Source organism: Chiloscyllium plagiosum, chromosome 33 (assembly GCF_004010195.1).
Source record: "Chiloscyllium plagiosum isolate BGI_BamShark_2017 chromosome 33, ASM401019v2, whole genome shotgun sequence".
Taxonomy (NCBI): domain Eukaryota; kingdom Metazoa; phylum Chordata; class Chondrichthyes; order Orectolobiformes; family Hemiscylliidae; genus Chiloscyllium; species Chiloscyllium plagiosum.
In genome coordinates, this window is record NC_057742.1 from 39,975,444 (window position 1) to 39,990,519 (window position 15,076).

Here is a 15,076-nt window from a genome sequence, read left to right on the forward strand (position 1 = left end):
CGCTCTCCATGGATGCTGACTGACCCGCAGTGATCTCCAGCATTTGTTGTTTTTAGTACCAAATTAAAGTGACCTCAAAGACTAAAGTTACCAAAGATTAGTGCATTGCCGTAGTGACATACTCTCATTATCTCCCGATTGATTCTGTTCCATCGTACAGCTACTATCGTTACCGATATACTACTCGGACCAGTGACTTCTTTTTCATTTGTTTTTACCAAAACCGGTTTGATTTTATGCACAGAAGAGTAGAAAAAAGCAGAAATGGGTGTAAGAAAGGAAAAATAAACTTTTTTTAACTTTTGAAAAATATGGGACAAACTTGAACGAGGGCTCTGTAGTTAAACCATAAGGGCGGTGTGCTGGCTCCAATACCACAGCAACCACCCCAAATACTCGTGAGGCTCTTTGGTGTAAAGTGAACATATCCTGGAGATTTTCCGAAAAACTACCCGGTGCTCAGTCCCTGAGCCTGAGCTTGGGACCCCGCCCCTGAATATGCAGCTCCGCCCAAATGTGCACGTAGCCCCGCCCCACGAGCATGTTGTCGAGCTCGGGTGTGTGTAACCCCGCCCACCGAGAGTGTAGCTCCGCCCCTGAATATATAGCTCCGCCTACGGCATGTGGCCACGCCCAGCGCATATCGCCGCGATCGGGGGCATGTGGCCCCACTCCAACGCATGTTCCCCCGCCCCCTGAGCCTATGACCCCGCCCCCGTCCCTCTGGCCCCGCCCCCGAAACGCGACCCGGACGGTGGAGGCGGCTCGGCCTGGTCTTGGCTTCACTTCCTCGGCTCCTGCTCCGGCTCCAGTGCCGGCTGTGGCCGTTCGTTCTGTCCTCCGCCTTGCTCTCGGGTGGAGCTGTCACCGGGGCCAGGATGAGCTTTAGGGCTGGCTTCGGGTTCGGGGTCTGCTGTCGGTGGGCGGGGGCATCCTCGGGGTTTGTGAGCCTGGCCCTGGCCCCGGCCCCGGCCCCGGCCCCGGCCCCTCCGGCGGCAGCAGCAGGAGGAGGAGTGGGGGCTGCTGAGGGGAATGAGTGGGTGTGGAAGAGAAGGAAGAGGGCGTTAGCGAGAGGAGAGAGACGGCCAACCGAAGATGTGGTGATGGAGCAATGAGTGACCTTCCAGGATTATGGAGGAGATAGGGTTAAGGGTAAAGGATGGGAAGAGGTGAGTGGAGGATGTGGGATGTGGCCGGTTGTCGGGGTGGGATGTGGCCGGTTGTCGGGATGGGATGTGGCCGGTTGTCAGGGTGGGATGTGGCGGTTGTCGGGGTGGGATGTGGCCGGTTGTCGGGGTGGGATGTGGCCGGTTGTCGGGGTGGGATGTGGCCGGTTGTCGGGGTGGGATGTGGCCGGTTGTCGGGGTGGGATGTGGCCGGTTGTCGGGGTGGGATGTGGCCGGTTGTCGGGGTGGGATGTGGCCGGTTGTCGGGGTGGGATGTGGCCGGTTGTCGGGGTGGGATGTGGCCGGTTGTCGGGGTGGGATGTGGCCGGTTGTCGGGGTGGGATGTGGCCGGTTGTCGGGGTGGGATGTGGCCGGTTGTCGGGGTGGGATGTGGCCGGTTGTCGGGGTGGGATGTGGCCGGTTGTCGGGGTGGGATGTGGCCGGTTGTCGGGGTGGGATGTGGCCGGTTGTCGGGGTGGGATGTGGCCGGTTGTCGGGGTGGGATGTGGCCGGTTGTCGGGGTGGGATGTGGCCGGTTGTCGGGGTGGGATGTGGCCGGTTGTCGGGGTGGGATGTGGCCGGTTGTCGGGGTGGGATGTGGCCGGTTGTCGGGGTGGGATGTGGCCGGTTGTCGGGGTGGGATGTGGCCGGTTGTCGGGGTGGGATGTGGCCGGTTGTCGGGGTGGGATGTGGCCGGTTGTCGGGGTGGGATGTGGCCGGTTGTCGGGGTGGGATGTGGCCGGTTGTCGGGGTGGGATGTGGCCGGTTGTCGGGGTGGGATGTGGCCGGTTGTCGGGGTGGGATGTGGCCGGTTGTCGGGGTGGGATGTGGCCGGTTGTCGGGGTGGGATGTGGCCGGTTGTCGGGGTGGGATGTGGCCGGTTGTCGGGGTGGGATGTGGCCGGTTGTCGGGGTGGGATGTGGCCGGTTGTCGGGGTGGGATGTGGCCGGTTGTCGGGGTGGGATGTGGCCGGTTGTCGGGGTGGGATGTGGCCGGTTGTCGGGGTGGGATGTGGCCGGTTGTCGGGGTGGGATGTGGCCGGTTGTCGGGGTGGGATGTGGCCGGTTGTCGGGGTGGGATGTGGCCGGTTGTCGGGGTGGGATGTGGCCGGTTGTCGGGGTGGGATGTGGCCGGTTGTCGGGGTGGGATGTGGCCGGTTGTCGGGGTGGGGGTGGGATGTGGCCGGATGTCGGGGTGGGATGTGGCCGGTTGTCGGGGTGGGATGTGTCCGGTTGTCGGGGTGGGATGTGGCTGGTTGGGGTGGGACATGGCCGGTTGTTGGAGTGGATTGTGGCCGGTTTTCGGGGTGGGATGATACCGGACTTTGTTATCGCTGTCATTCAGGATCAGATGTTAAGTTTGGGAAGCGCAGGGAAGGGCTGGGAAGAAGCTGTGACTCTCTCAGTAAAACATTCCTCTCGGGATGAATGACCATAAAATGATAGTCTCAACCTTATCGTAAATCTCAGGCGTTCTTGGGTTTCAAATTGGAATCTTTGAACCTGAAACCAGTTGTGTAAATAAGAGTGATGAACAAATTAGATTAACATGTATTGTAATAGATATATAGGAGCATTTTTGTTACAACATTTAAAATATACCTGGACGGGTATACAAATTGGAAGGGTTGAGAGGGATATGGGCCAAGTACTGACAAATGAGACGAGATGAGGTTAGGATATCTGGTTGGCATGGACTGAATGGTCTGTTTCTGTCTACACATCTTGATTACTTTCTGACTGTAATGGAATGTGGCTCTTGCTCCTGGGCCAGCATTTGTTGCCCTGTTCTATCTACCCTGAAAGATAGTGGTGATTTGCTTTCAGTAGACATATAATGATGTAATGGAGGGAATTCGAGGAATTTTGACATTGAAGGAACAGCAATATATTTCCAAGTCAGGGTGGTGAGTGGCTCGAAGGGTAACTTGCATGTGGTAGTCATCCCAAGTATTTACTGCCCTTGCCCTGCTAGATGGTAGTCGGACTGGATTTGGAAGGTACTGTTGGATGAGGCTTTGTAAATTTGTGTAGTTCATGTCATTGATGATACACGTTGAGTGTTGGTAGTGTAGAGAGTGGCTGTGGTGGCAATCAAGGTTAGTTTGTATTGTGTTAACCTCCTTGAGTGTTGTTGGAGTTGCACTCATCCAGGTCACTGGGGATATTCCATTGCCTTCATGGTTTGTGCTTTGTAGATTATAGATAGACTTTGGGGAATCAGGAGTGAGTTTCTCATGACATGATTTCTAGTTTCTGACCTTCTCATATCGCCACAGTATGGCTAATTCACTCAGTTTCTACTCGATGGAATCCCACGATATTAGTGCTGTAGGGATTCTGTATTGAGACCCAGGTTCCTATCTCAGTAGCTCCAAAGGTATGCAATGACATCACTGAATAATTGTTTAGAAAATATCTTTGACGTTATCAATTATTGCAAGGGGAATTGAATACAGAAGTAGGAAGGTTATGCTTCATTTGTACTGTGTACTGGTGAGACCACATCTGTGTTCAGCATCAACCTTTTGTTTAAGGAAGGATTTGAGACCATGAGAGATAGTTCAGAGAATGTTTACTAAACTCATACCTGGAAATGGGCAGGTTGTTCTATGCGAACGATTGGATAGGCGATGCCTGATGTATCTGGAGTGTAGAAAAAGAAGAGATGGCTGGAATGAAACATGAAAAGTTTTGAGGTGGTTTGACAGTGTGCCTGTGAGAAGGAAGTTCACTGCTGGAGAATCTAGTCACTGTTTAAAAAAGGGGTCATCCAATGAAGATGAGAAGAAATAATTTCTCAGAGAGGCATTAATCTTCAGAACTTTCTTCCTCAAATGAGGTGGAAACAGACTTTGAATTTTTTTAAAGCAGAGCTGGGTAGATTCTTGCCAAAGCGAGAGGGTGAATGTTTACTGGGCTAGGCAGGAATGCGGAGTAACCCGAGCAGGCAGGATCTTACTGTCGAGTGCTGTAAGTTGAACAAGTCAAGTGGTCCACTCCTCCGAATTCAGCTGTTTGTGTACATGGGCCAGTTAGTTTTGCAACCACTGTGCTAATTTTATTTATTATTGTCACATGTACTCAGAGTGAGAAACAGGCAAATCAAACTTACTTAGGTATGCCAGAGTGATAGAACATAATGCAGAATATAGTGTTACAGCTGCAGAGAAAGTGCAGAGGAGGATCATCTTGAATATCTGAGAGGTCCATTCAGAAGTCTGTTACCACTGAGGAATAAGCTGGAATTGGAAGTGTTTTCAAACTTTTTTTATCTTCTGCCTGACGGAACAAGGTGGTAGGGAGTATAACTGGGGTGGAAGAGGTCTTTGATTATGATGACTGCTTTTCTGAGGGAGTATAGATTGAGTCAGTGGATGAAAGGTTAGTTTGGGCTGGGTTCATAGTTCTCTGTAATTTCTTGCAGTCTTGGTCAGAGCAGTTGCAGTACCAAGCGTGATGCATCCTGATAGGATGCTTTCTATGGTGCATATTGGTAAGAATCATTGCAGACGTGTGAATTTTCTTTGCCTTCTGAGGACGTAGAGGTGTTGGTTTGTTTTCTTGATTTTAGCATTGACATGGATGGACCAGGACAGATTGTTGGTAATATTTACTTCAAGGACCTTGAAGCTCTTGACCATCTCTACCTCAGCACCAATGACGCAGACAGAGGCATGTCCTTCACTCTGCTTCCTCAAATGAATGACTAGCTCCTTCATTTTGCTGACATCGAGGGAGATATTGTTGTCTTTACACAATGCCCTTAATTGCTCGATCTCTTTCCTATATTGTGTAATCTGTCTCATCATTATTTAAAATCTGACCCACTCTGCTGGTGTCATCAGCGAAATTGGAAATGGAGTTAGAATTGACTGGCTACACAATTATGAGTGTGTAAGGAGACTGAGTATGCAGCCTTGTGGAGCACCAGTGTGGAGGATTATCGTGGAGGAGGTGTTAGAACATAGAACAGTACAGCACAGTACAGGCCCTTCAGCTCACAATGTGCCGAGCATTTATCTTAATCTAAGATCAGCCTAACCTACACACCCCTCAATTTACTGCCGTCCATGTGCTTGTCCAGTAGTCACTTAAATGTCCCTAATTTCTCTGACTCTGCTACCACCACTGGTAGTGCATTCCACCACTCTATGTAAAGAACCTCCCTCTGACATCTTCCCTATACCTTCTTGCAGTCACCTAAAAATGATGACCCCTCGTGACAGCCATTTCTGCCCTGGGGGAAAGTCTCTGGCTATCTACTCTATGCCTCTAATCACCTTGTACACTTCTATCAAGTCACTTCTCTTCCTTCTCTCCAGTGTGAAAAGCCCTAGCTCACTCAACCTCTCTTCATAAGACAAGCCCTCCAATCCAGGCAGCATCCTGGTCAATCTCCTCTGCACCCTCTCTAAAGCATCAACATCCTTCCTATAATGAGGCAACCAGAACTGGAGACAATATTCCAAGTATGGTCTAACCAGGATTTTATAGAGCTGCAGCAAAACCTCACTGCTCTCAATCCTTCGTGAATGAAAGCCAAAACATCATATGCCGCCTTAACAACCCTATCAACTTGAGTGGCAACTTTGAGGGATTATTGGACATGAACCCCATGATCCCGCTGTTCTTCCACACTGTCTAGAATCTGTCTTTAACCCTGTATTCAGCATTCAAATTTGACCTTCCAAAATTAATCACTTCACATTTATCCAGGTTAAAATCCATCTGCTACTTCTTAGCCCAGCTCTGCATCCTGTCAGTGATTTGTTGTTGCCTGCAACAGCCCTCAACTTTATATACACTGCCACCGACCTTTGTGTCATCGGCAAACTTAGTAACCCACCCTTCCACTTCTTTATCCAAGTCACTTATAAAAAATTACAAAAAGCAGAGGCCCAAGAACAGATTCCTGTGGGTCACCAACCTCCAGGTGTAATACTTTCACTCCAATACCACTCACTGTCTTCTTTCGGCCAGCCAATTCTGTAACCAAACAACTAAATTTCTGTGCATTCCATACCTCCTAACTTTCTGAATGAGCCTACTGTGGGGAACCTGATCAAATGTCTTACTGTAATCCATATGCACTATGTCCACTGCTCAACCTTCGTCAACTTGTCTCGTCACATCTTGAAAGAAATCAATAAGGCTTGTGAGGCATGACCTGTCCCTCAAAAAGCCATGCTGACTATCTTTAATCAAACTATGTTTATCCAAATAGTCATAAATCCTATCTCTTAATCCTTTCCAGTTCCTTGCTTACCACAGATGTAAGACTGACTGGTCTGTAATTCCCAGGGATTTCCTATTCCCTTTCTTGAACAGAGGAACAACATTTGCCTCCCTCTAATCATCCGGTACTACTCACTTGGTGAGGATGCAAAGATCATCGCCAGAGATGCAGCAATCTCATTCCTCACTTCCCATAGTAACCTTTGGATATATCTGGTCCCGCCCTGGGGACTTATCTATCTTGATGCTACCCAGAATTTTCAACACATCCATTTTCATAATATCAATCTGTTCAAGCCTATGAACCTGGTCCACAGTGTTCTCACTATCAACAAGGCCCCACTTTCTAGTGAACACAGAAGCAAAAAACTCATTTAGGGACTCCCCTCCCGCTTATGACTCCAGGCACAAGTTCCCTCCACTATCCTTGATCGGCTTTACTCTGATTATTCTCTTATTCCTCATGTTATGTAGAATGCCTCTGGGTTTTCCCTAATCCTTCCCGCCAAGGCATTTTCGTGCCCCCTCCTAGCTCTGTGAAGTCCATTTTTGAGTTCTTTCCAAGCTACCTTGTAATCCTCTAAAGCTGTGCAAGATCCTCGCTTCCTCAACCTTCAGTAAGGTTCATTTTTCCTTTGGACGAGAAGCTCCTCTGCTTTTGTCATCCAAGGCTCCTTCACCTTACCATTCCTTGCCAGTCTCAGTGGGACAAAGTTATCCAACACTCAAAAAAAGTGCTTCTTAAACAGCCTCCACATTTCTGTTGTGCTTTCCTGTAGAACAATTGTTCCCAATGTATACTCCTCAGCTCCTGTCTAATAGCAGTTTAATTTCCCCGCTCCCAATTAAATACCTTCCCAAACTTATTGCCTCTCCTTACTGATTGCAATGTGTGGGTCAGGAAGTTGAGGATTCAGTTGCAGAGGTGAGAGCAGAGTCCTAAGTGTCTGAGTTTGGAGAGGAGTTTGTTTGGAATGATGATTTTAAAAGCAGAGCTGAAGTGAATAAATGGGAGTCTGACATGTCCTCGTTATCCAGGTGCCATGGAGCTGTTGTAACGGTAGGGGAATTGTTGTGGATCAAGGCAATCTGGGAGACTGGAGTCAATGTGTGCCATTACTAATTTCTTGAAGCACTTCATAATGGTGGATACCAAAACCACTGGATGGTCATCATTAAGGCATGGTTGCCTGATGTTTCACAGAATAGAATCCCTACAGTGTGGAAACAGGCCAGCAAGACCACACTGACTCTCCGAAGAGTAACCCACCCAGACCCATTCCCCTACCCTATTAACTCTACATTTACCCTTGACTAATGCACGTAATGTACATAACCCTGAAAACTATGGGTGATTTAGCCTGGCCAATTCACCTAATCTGCAAATCTATGGATTGTGGGAGGAAACAGGAGCACCCTGAGGAAACCCATGCAGAGACAGGGCGAATGTGCAAACACCACAGAACAGTCACCCGAGGCTGGAATTGAACCCAGGTCCCTGGTGTTGTGAGGCAGCAGTATTAACCACTGCCATGAACGTGCCTCCACTTTTTCTTTGGAACTGGGATGATAGTGGTCATCTTGAAGCAGCTGGGAACCTCAGATTGGATTGAGGAGAGATAAAAGATATCTGCAAATACTCCTGCCAGCTGGTCCACACAGGATCTGACGCCTTGTGCACTCTGATGAGACTAGCTCTGGGTCTCATTGGGCCAGGATGCTGAGTCTGCGCAACAGAGGGCTATAGAGTCGGGTCTCTGATCAGCTTTCAGATTGGGCCTTTGAAAAGCCGGTAAGGAGGTAGTTGCTCGGTTGTTGTGGTCGCGGTTCCAGCATTGGCAGTCGGGCTGTGTGCGTTAATGAAGTTGGGCATTCCAGTAGGTCCTGGTCTCTGCCGCATATGGAACAGAACAACAGTTACTGGTGCGGCAATGTGCACGTACAATTAGCAGAGGATGGTTTTGATTCATTGACCTCTAGGTTATGGGTCCAGCACACCCTTGCTGTGCCACTCTGTTGCAATGCAATATTGGAATCTGTTGTTAAGGGACTGGTGACAGGCATTAGAAAATCACCGACTGAGCAGAGTAACTATGGTTAGATAAAAAGAAAAGCATGTTTTTACAGATCAATTTGAATTCTTTGAGCAGAACATGTAACTAGCACAGTCGATCATAGATGCAAAATTCTTGGATTTTCAGAAAGCATTTGATAAAGTAATGCATCATGACTTGGTAAAAGACTCAAGGGGTGTGGAAATCTGATCAAACAATATAAACTAGAGAGTGGGAATAATGGGGTCATTTCTCGATTGGCAGAGTGTGATTAATGCTGAAAATGTGTTGCTGGAAAAGCGCAGCAAGTCAGGCAGCATCCAAGGAACAGGAGAATCGACATTTCGGGCATAAGCCCTTCTTCCTGAAGAAGGGCTTATGCCCGATCGTCGATTTTCCTGTTCCTTGGATGCTGCCTGACCTGCTGCGCTTTTCCAGCAGCACATTTTCAGCTCTGATCTCCAGCATCTGCAGTCCTCACTTTCTCCTCGAAGAGTGTGATGAATGATTTGGGTCTTGACTATTGTACCTGAATCTATGAATGATTCGAAGCAGGAACGCAGTTTAATACATTCAAGTTTTCTGATGATAGAAAACTGTAAGGAATATACTTTTGAAGACCAAAGTATCATGCCTGAAATACGGGGAACAAAATTATAGACCGTATTGCAGGTCTGGTCTCAACAAAAGCCCTGCACTGCAATGAGGGGTCTGTCAAAGGACTTAGATATGAATGAGCTTAAAAGCGGCAGATGGGAAAATTAGGGTACTTTTGTGAGGAAACATAGAAAAAAAATCAGTCATATGAAACTTAAATACAGTGTTCAAAGAGATCTGGTTCATTTTGTACTCAAAATATAAAGTTAGCATACGGTACAGCAAATAATTTTCCAAGTAATTTGGAAGTCATCTGCTTTATTATTTATTCATTGGAACAGGGTTAGAACACAAATTAAGAAGACTCATTGCACTCCTGGGCTTTGTTGAGACCAGACCTGCAATACGGTCGATAATTTTGTTCCCCATACTTCAGGCATGATACTTTTGTCTTCAAGGCAGTCAAAGAAAGGCTCAGGAGATTATTTTCTCGGATGACAGTGCTGTCATGTGAGCACAGTTTGAGTCATCTGGACTTTGAAAGTTGGGTCGCAAAGACAGAAACTGCTGGAAAAGCTCAGCAGATCTGGCAGCTCTGTGGAAAGAAATCAGAGTTAATGTTTCAGGTCCAGTGACCCTTCCTCAGAACTGTTCATAATCTCAGGAAAAAGCCATTTTGGACTGACAGGAGAAATTTCTGAGGGTTCTGAATCATGAAAATTCTCTGTCTCTATCCCAGAGTACCTGTAGAGATGAATTTGAAGGTGAGCTATAATCTGATTAAATCGTAGATTAGATTCAAGAGACTGAATAGACGACTGTGCTTGAACTTTTGATGTGAGCTCAGCTGCCTACTTTTGGTTTGTTTCAGTGATTTTGCTGCCTTGAAAAGCAGAAAGGTTCAGGACTCTTGAGCCAGCGAATGCTGCTGAAAAGCAAGGATTATGGAGAAGGCCAGGAGATTGAATATGGTTCAACAGCCTGATGGCACATTCAGTTTGAATGAGGTCCGAGAAGGTAAGTAGTTTCCAGCATGAATATCTAATTTGTTAGGGAAGGGGAGAAAGTTGAAACGAATTCCATATTCTGACACTCTGAATATATCAACATGAATTTGAAGTGGGAGTGACACAAGCCAGCTGGATATTCACTTGTTCCCCACATGGATGAACAGTGACTGATTTCCAGTCCCCACTGCCAGTCTGTACATCACATGCTGCCCCATCAGCACCTGTGCTCAGGAAAGGAAGTGGATCAGTATAAGAATCATGAAATATTTAAAAATATGACATTTGTAAATTTGTTGCAGTGAGCACTTGGATGGAGACTTCTGACTTGTGTTTCCAGTCTGGTGCTGATTCAGAATAGCATGGTTTGCTGCATTGTTCACTGACTCAGTGGGTGTAACCTAGAGTTGGTGGCACTGCAAGAAAGGCAGCTGCTGATCAGTAGAGTATCTGTCAGTCAGCAATAATTTGCAGGTTTGCATGTGTATCCCATGCAATGTTGTACATCAGAGAGACCAGGCTGTTGGAAATTATGTATGACAGGGCCTTAATGAAGTCCATCTTTGTTTCTTGCCTCAGATTGTGAAGTTATGGTCTGAAGATCACAGTGCTGAAATTTCAGTTTGCTGGTTAACAAACCCATAGAAAAGTGTCTGTGGCAGCTTTAATTGGTATGAACAAAGGCTTTTTCTTATCTTACACTGTTAACGATAAGTGCCTTTTTCTGTGTAGTCTGAGTCATTGTGTTAGCTCCTAGCATGGGAGGACCCCTCTGATCATAGACCAATATCTGAATGGCCAAATTTGATGTCAGCTGCATAGTGGTCTGTCTGTCTTTCCCAGTTTTATCTGGAACAGTAATGGAGCTCCTTAGCAATGTTTTCTTTTTACCGTCCAGTGAAATGTGGATAGCATTAACAGTATCCATTATTAATTGTCCTTGAACAGAATGGCTTGTGAGGTAATTTGAACATATAGTTTTGAGTCAATCACATTGGATCTGGGTTCATATCGAGACCAGACTTGGTAAGAATAGTGGACTTCTTTCCGTAAAGGACATCTGTCAAACAAATTATTTATTGCAACATGAGCTGTCATGGTCCCTGTTACTGAAACATACTTGCAGTTCCAGATTCTGTTTACAGATTTGAGTTTAACTTCTATCAGTTGCTATTGTGGTATTTGTACCCATGTCCCTCAGATCACTAGTCTAGGCATCTGGATTACTAGTTCAGTGAAGGACCAATACCAATATTTCCCTATGTAGCCTATATTGTTTATGTGAAAAAGTTTGTATGTGATGCTGCTTGAATGGGAAGCATGCTAAATATTTGTACGCTCTTCTGATAAAAATAAATTTTCTCTCAAAAGAATTTCTTCTGAGTCAATCATCCTGGCTCAGAGTGGATGACACATGAACAGCACAAAGGAGCCATCATTACTGGGTGTGATACAAAGTACAATGCCTTTGGGAATTTGTTTCTTTCTGAGGATAGATGGAACTAGCTGGATGAGGGTATTAAAGTATTTTCGCGGAATGAAAAGTCCCCATGTTGATTCTGGTCTGTGTGAACGAGCTGCCTTCTAATGGTTGAAAAATGTTGTGGAACTCGTACCCCTCGTAAGAAGAGGGGAAATTAGAGGAAAGAGGAATAAATTAACTCAGGAAACGATAGCATCAGACTTAGCTACAATGCCCTCAGCAGTTAAATATCTTCTTTGCTTATTGTTGGATTTATGAACAATGCTGTTCTGGACCAAAAAGTTCCCAAAACTCTGAACAATTAATGTGGATTATCTTTGTAATTTAGGGAAGGTTCCATTCGACTGGAAAGTTGCAAATACAACCCCTCTAATCAAAAAGAGAAGGAGGTAGAAAACAGAAAGCTACAGGCCATTTAGCTTGAAATCTGTCCTGGAGAAAGTGTTAAAATTGATCATTAAACAGATTATAGCTGCGAAACAAGAAAACCTCAGATATTTGGGAAGAGTCCATATGGTTTTGTGGAAGAGATATCATGTCTAATCAAATTATTAGACAACTTTGAAAGAAAAATATTCTTTGTGGATAAACGGGAGACATTAGATGTACTGAACTTGGATTTCCAGAAGGCACTTGATAAGGTGCCTGATCAAAGTTGACTATGGAAATCTGGTCCAGGGGATGACATATTGGAATGGATAGAAGATTGGTTGGTTCATAGAAAACAGAGCATACAAAAGTGGTTCTTTGTCCGATTGGCAGAACATGATGTGTGGAGCCCCAAAGGTGTTTATGCTGGGACCTCAACTTTTTAAAATGTACATCAGTGATTTAGTTAAGGGAAGTGAAGGTATGGTGACTAAATTCACATGCAGCACCAAAATAGACATAAGATAAGACAAGATAAGACCATAAGACACAGGAGCAGACATTAGGCCATTCGACCCATCGAGTCTGCTCTGCCATTGAATCTTGGCTGATAGGTTTCTTGACCACATTTTCCCAGTTTTTCTCCAAAATTCTTGATCCCCTTGGCAGCTATCGCTGTTTTCCTTTGGAGAATGGTTTCCTTTGGAGTATAGAAAAGTGAGAGATGATTTGATTCAAGTCTGTGAGGACCTGAATGGTCTTTACATGGTGGAAATGGAAAAGTTGTTTTCTATTGTGACTGTTGTAAAATTGGGCACCACAGATGACTTTTTTTTTCCTCAGAGGGTTCTGCACCTTGAGAACTTGCTGCCTCAGAAGGCAGTGTCTTTGAATTGTCTTAGGGCAGATGTAAATGGATTCTGTTTCGGCAAGGGAATCCAAGATTCCCTGGTCTAACTTCTCACCAACATTTTCATTTGGAAACCCCCTGGATGACCCTGGTGAAGTTCAGCCAGTTTCTGCAGAGACTTTTGCTCAGGACAGTCACTCTTGCTCCCCGGAATAATATGCCATTCTCTACTGTGATCTTGCCTGTTGGGGTCCAAAATGGTTACAGTTCTGGTTGTGATGGCCCTTTGGGTTCTTTCACCTCCAGCTGTTTCAGTTTTGCTCAGACTGGATCTTTCAGCATCCAAAGTCTGATATTGTCAGCTGTGACTGGAACTGTGTGCCGAAAATTTAAAACCATTATGGTCTCTTCCAGTGGCGGTATGACCGGTGGTGTATCTGCCAGTGGGAAGCAGTTCAAATTCATCTGCATTTGCTACTTGTCCTCCCAGCCTGTGTTCCAACTTTTAATTATACCCACGTAGTATTTGAGCCCACTGCTGAATTCAGCCTGAAGCTATTAGCAGCATTGCCTTGTCCTCTTTAAGTGGACCTGACTGGTTTGTGGTCTTATTATTATAAATTTATGAGGGTAAAGATATTGCTGGAACTTCCTAACTCCAAATATGACCGCCAAAGCTTCCTCCTCTTTCTGGCATATTTACACTCGGCATCAACCCAAGTTCTGGCTGCGTACTCTATTGGATGTTGCTCTCCATTTGGCCACCTGTGAGCTAATACTACGCCAATGTTGTACGGGGAGGCATCACATGTCATTACCAGATCTCACGAGGGGTCATAATGTGCCAGCATCTGAGAGGACACTTGCTGTTTCTTCACTTCCCTGAAAGCTATGGCTTGGCTGTGTGACCATTTCCAAGGCTGACCTTTTTTTGAAGAGTTGCTACAAAGTTGCCAGGATGGAGGCCAGGTTATGTATGAACTTTCCCTAATAATTCATCTGCCCAAGGAAAGACCTATATTCTAGTACAGATGTGGCACCTTTGATCACTCTCACTTTATCTTCCAATGAGTGTAACACTCTTGTTGATTTTAATAGCCCAAGTAGGTCATGTGGACTGCCCTTCTGAGAGAAACGTCTAAGGACTGTGTCTGAGTTATATCCAAGGACTGTAGTAAGGCATTTGATAAAGTTCCATGAGGCAGATTAGTATAAAAACTAATAGCACATGGGATTTGGGGTGAGCTGGCTAGGTGGATACAAAACTAGCTTGGTCATAGAAGAAGAGGATAGTGGTGGAAGGGTGTTTTTCAGGATGGAGATGGGTGACTAGTGCTGTTCCCCAGGGATCTGTCTTAGGTCCTCTGTTGTCTGTAGTATATATGAATGATCTGAAGGAAAATGTGGGTGGTCTGATTAGTAAGTTTGCAGATGACATGAAGATTGGTGGAGTTACTGATAGTGCCACCGATTGTGCAAGGGTACAACAGTATATAAATGGATTGGCGACTTGGGCACAGAAGTGATTGATATTTGAGTGGGTGTGTTCTAGACCCCAGGCCCTACAAAGTAGGGCCTCCCTCCCATTCTCCTCCTCCTCCTCCTAACTTTAAAGTCCACAGGTAAGCTACTCAGTGTTCTTGTTTTGGAAACTAAGTGTAGAGTAATAGCAGCGCAGGCAGTGGAATGTTCCTCCTGCAGGATGTTTGAGGTAGGGGTGACCACCGATGTTCCTGCCGACTTCATCTGCAGGAAATGCAGTCAGATTCTGCTCCTCACAGAACGCGTTAGGGAACTGGAGCTGGAGTTGGATGAACTGAGGATTATTCGAGAGGCTGAGAAGATGATAGATAGAAGCTACAGGGGTGACTTTAACTTTCCCAATGTTGATTGGAACCTCCTTCGAGCAGAAGATTTGAATGGAGCTGTTTTTGTAAGGTGTGTTCAGGAGGGTTTCCTAACTCAGTACGTTGACAGGCCGACGAGGGGAGAGGCCATTCTAGACTTAGTGCTCGGAAACGAGCCGGGGCAGGTATCAGATCTTGTGGAGGGAGAGCATTTTGGTGAAAGTGACCACAACTGCCTCACATTCTACATAGCTATGGAGAAGGAGAGGATTAGGCAAAATGGGAGGATATTTAATTGGGGAAGAGGAAACTATGATGCGATTAGACATGAGTTAGGAAGCATGGATTGGGAGCAATTGTTCCATGGTAAAGGCACTATAGACATGTGGAGACTGTTTAAGGAACAGTTGTTGCAAGTGATGAATAAATATGTCCCTCTGAGACAGGCAAGAAGGGGTAAGATAAA

General features: G+C 46.0%; 1 protein-coding gene across 2 annotated transcripts in view; it reads left to right on the forward strand.

Moving 5' to 3' along the window:
- The first annotated feature begins 996 nt into the window (after positions 1 to 996).
- kansl1b (KAT8 regulatory NSL complex subunit 1b) overlaps positions 997 to 15,076 on the forward strand; it is a 292,755-nt gene continuing 278,675 nt past the window's right edge. Inside the window, exons 1-2 of one of the 2 annotated variants that reach the window (XM_043675343.1) lie at positions 997 to 1,169; positions 9,926 to 10,071. The gene's annotated coding sequence lies outside the window, so the exon portion shown is untranslated. Of the gene's footprint in view, positions 1,170 to 9,802; positions 9,819 to 9,925; positions 10,072 to 15,076 lie in introns of those variants that run through there. The other variant, XM_043675344.1, reaches the window with a different exon arrangement.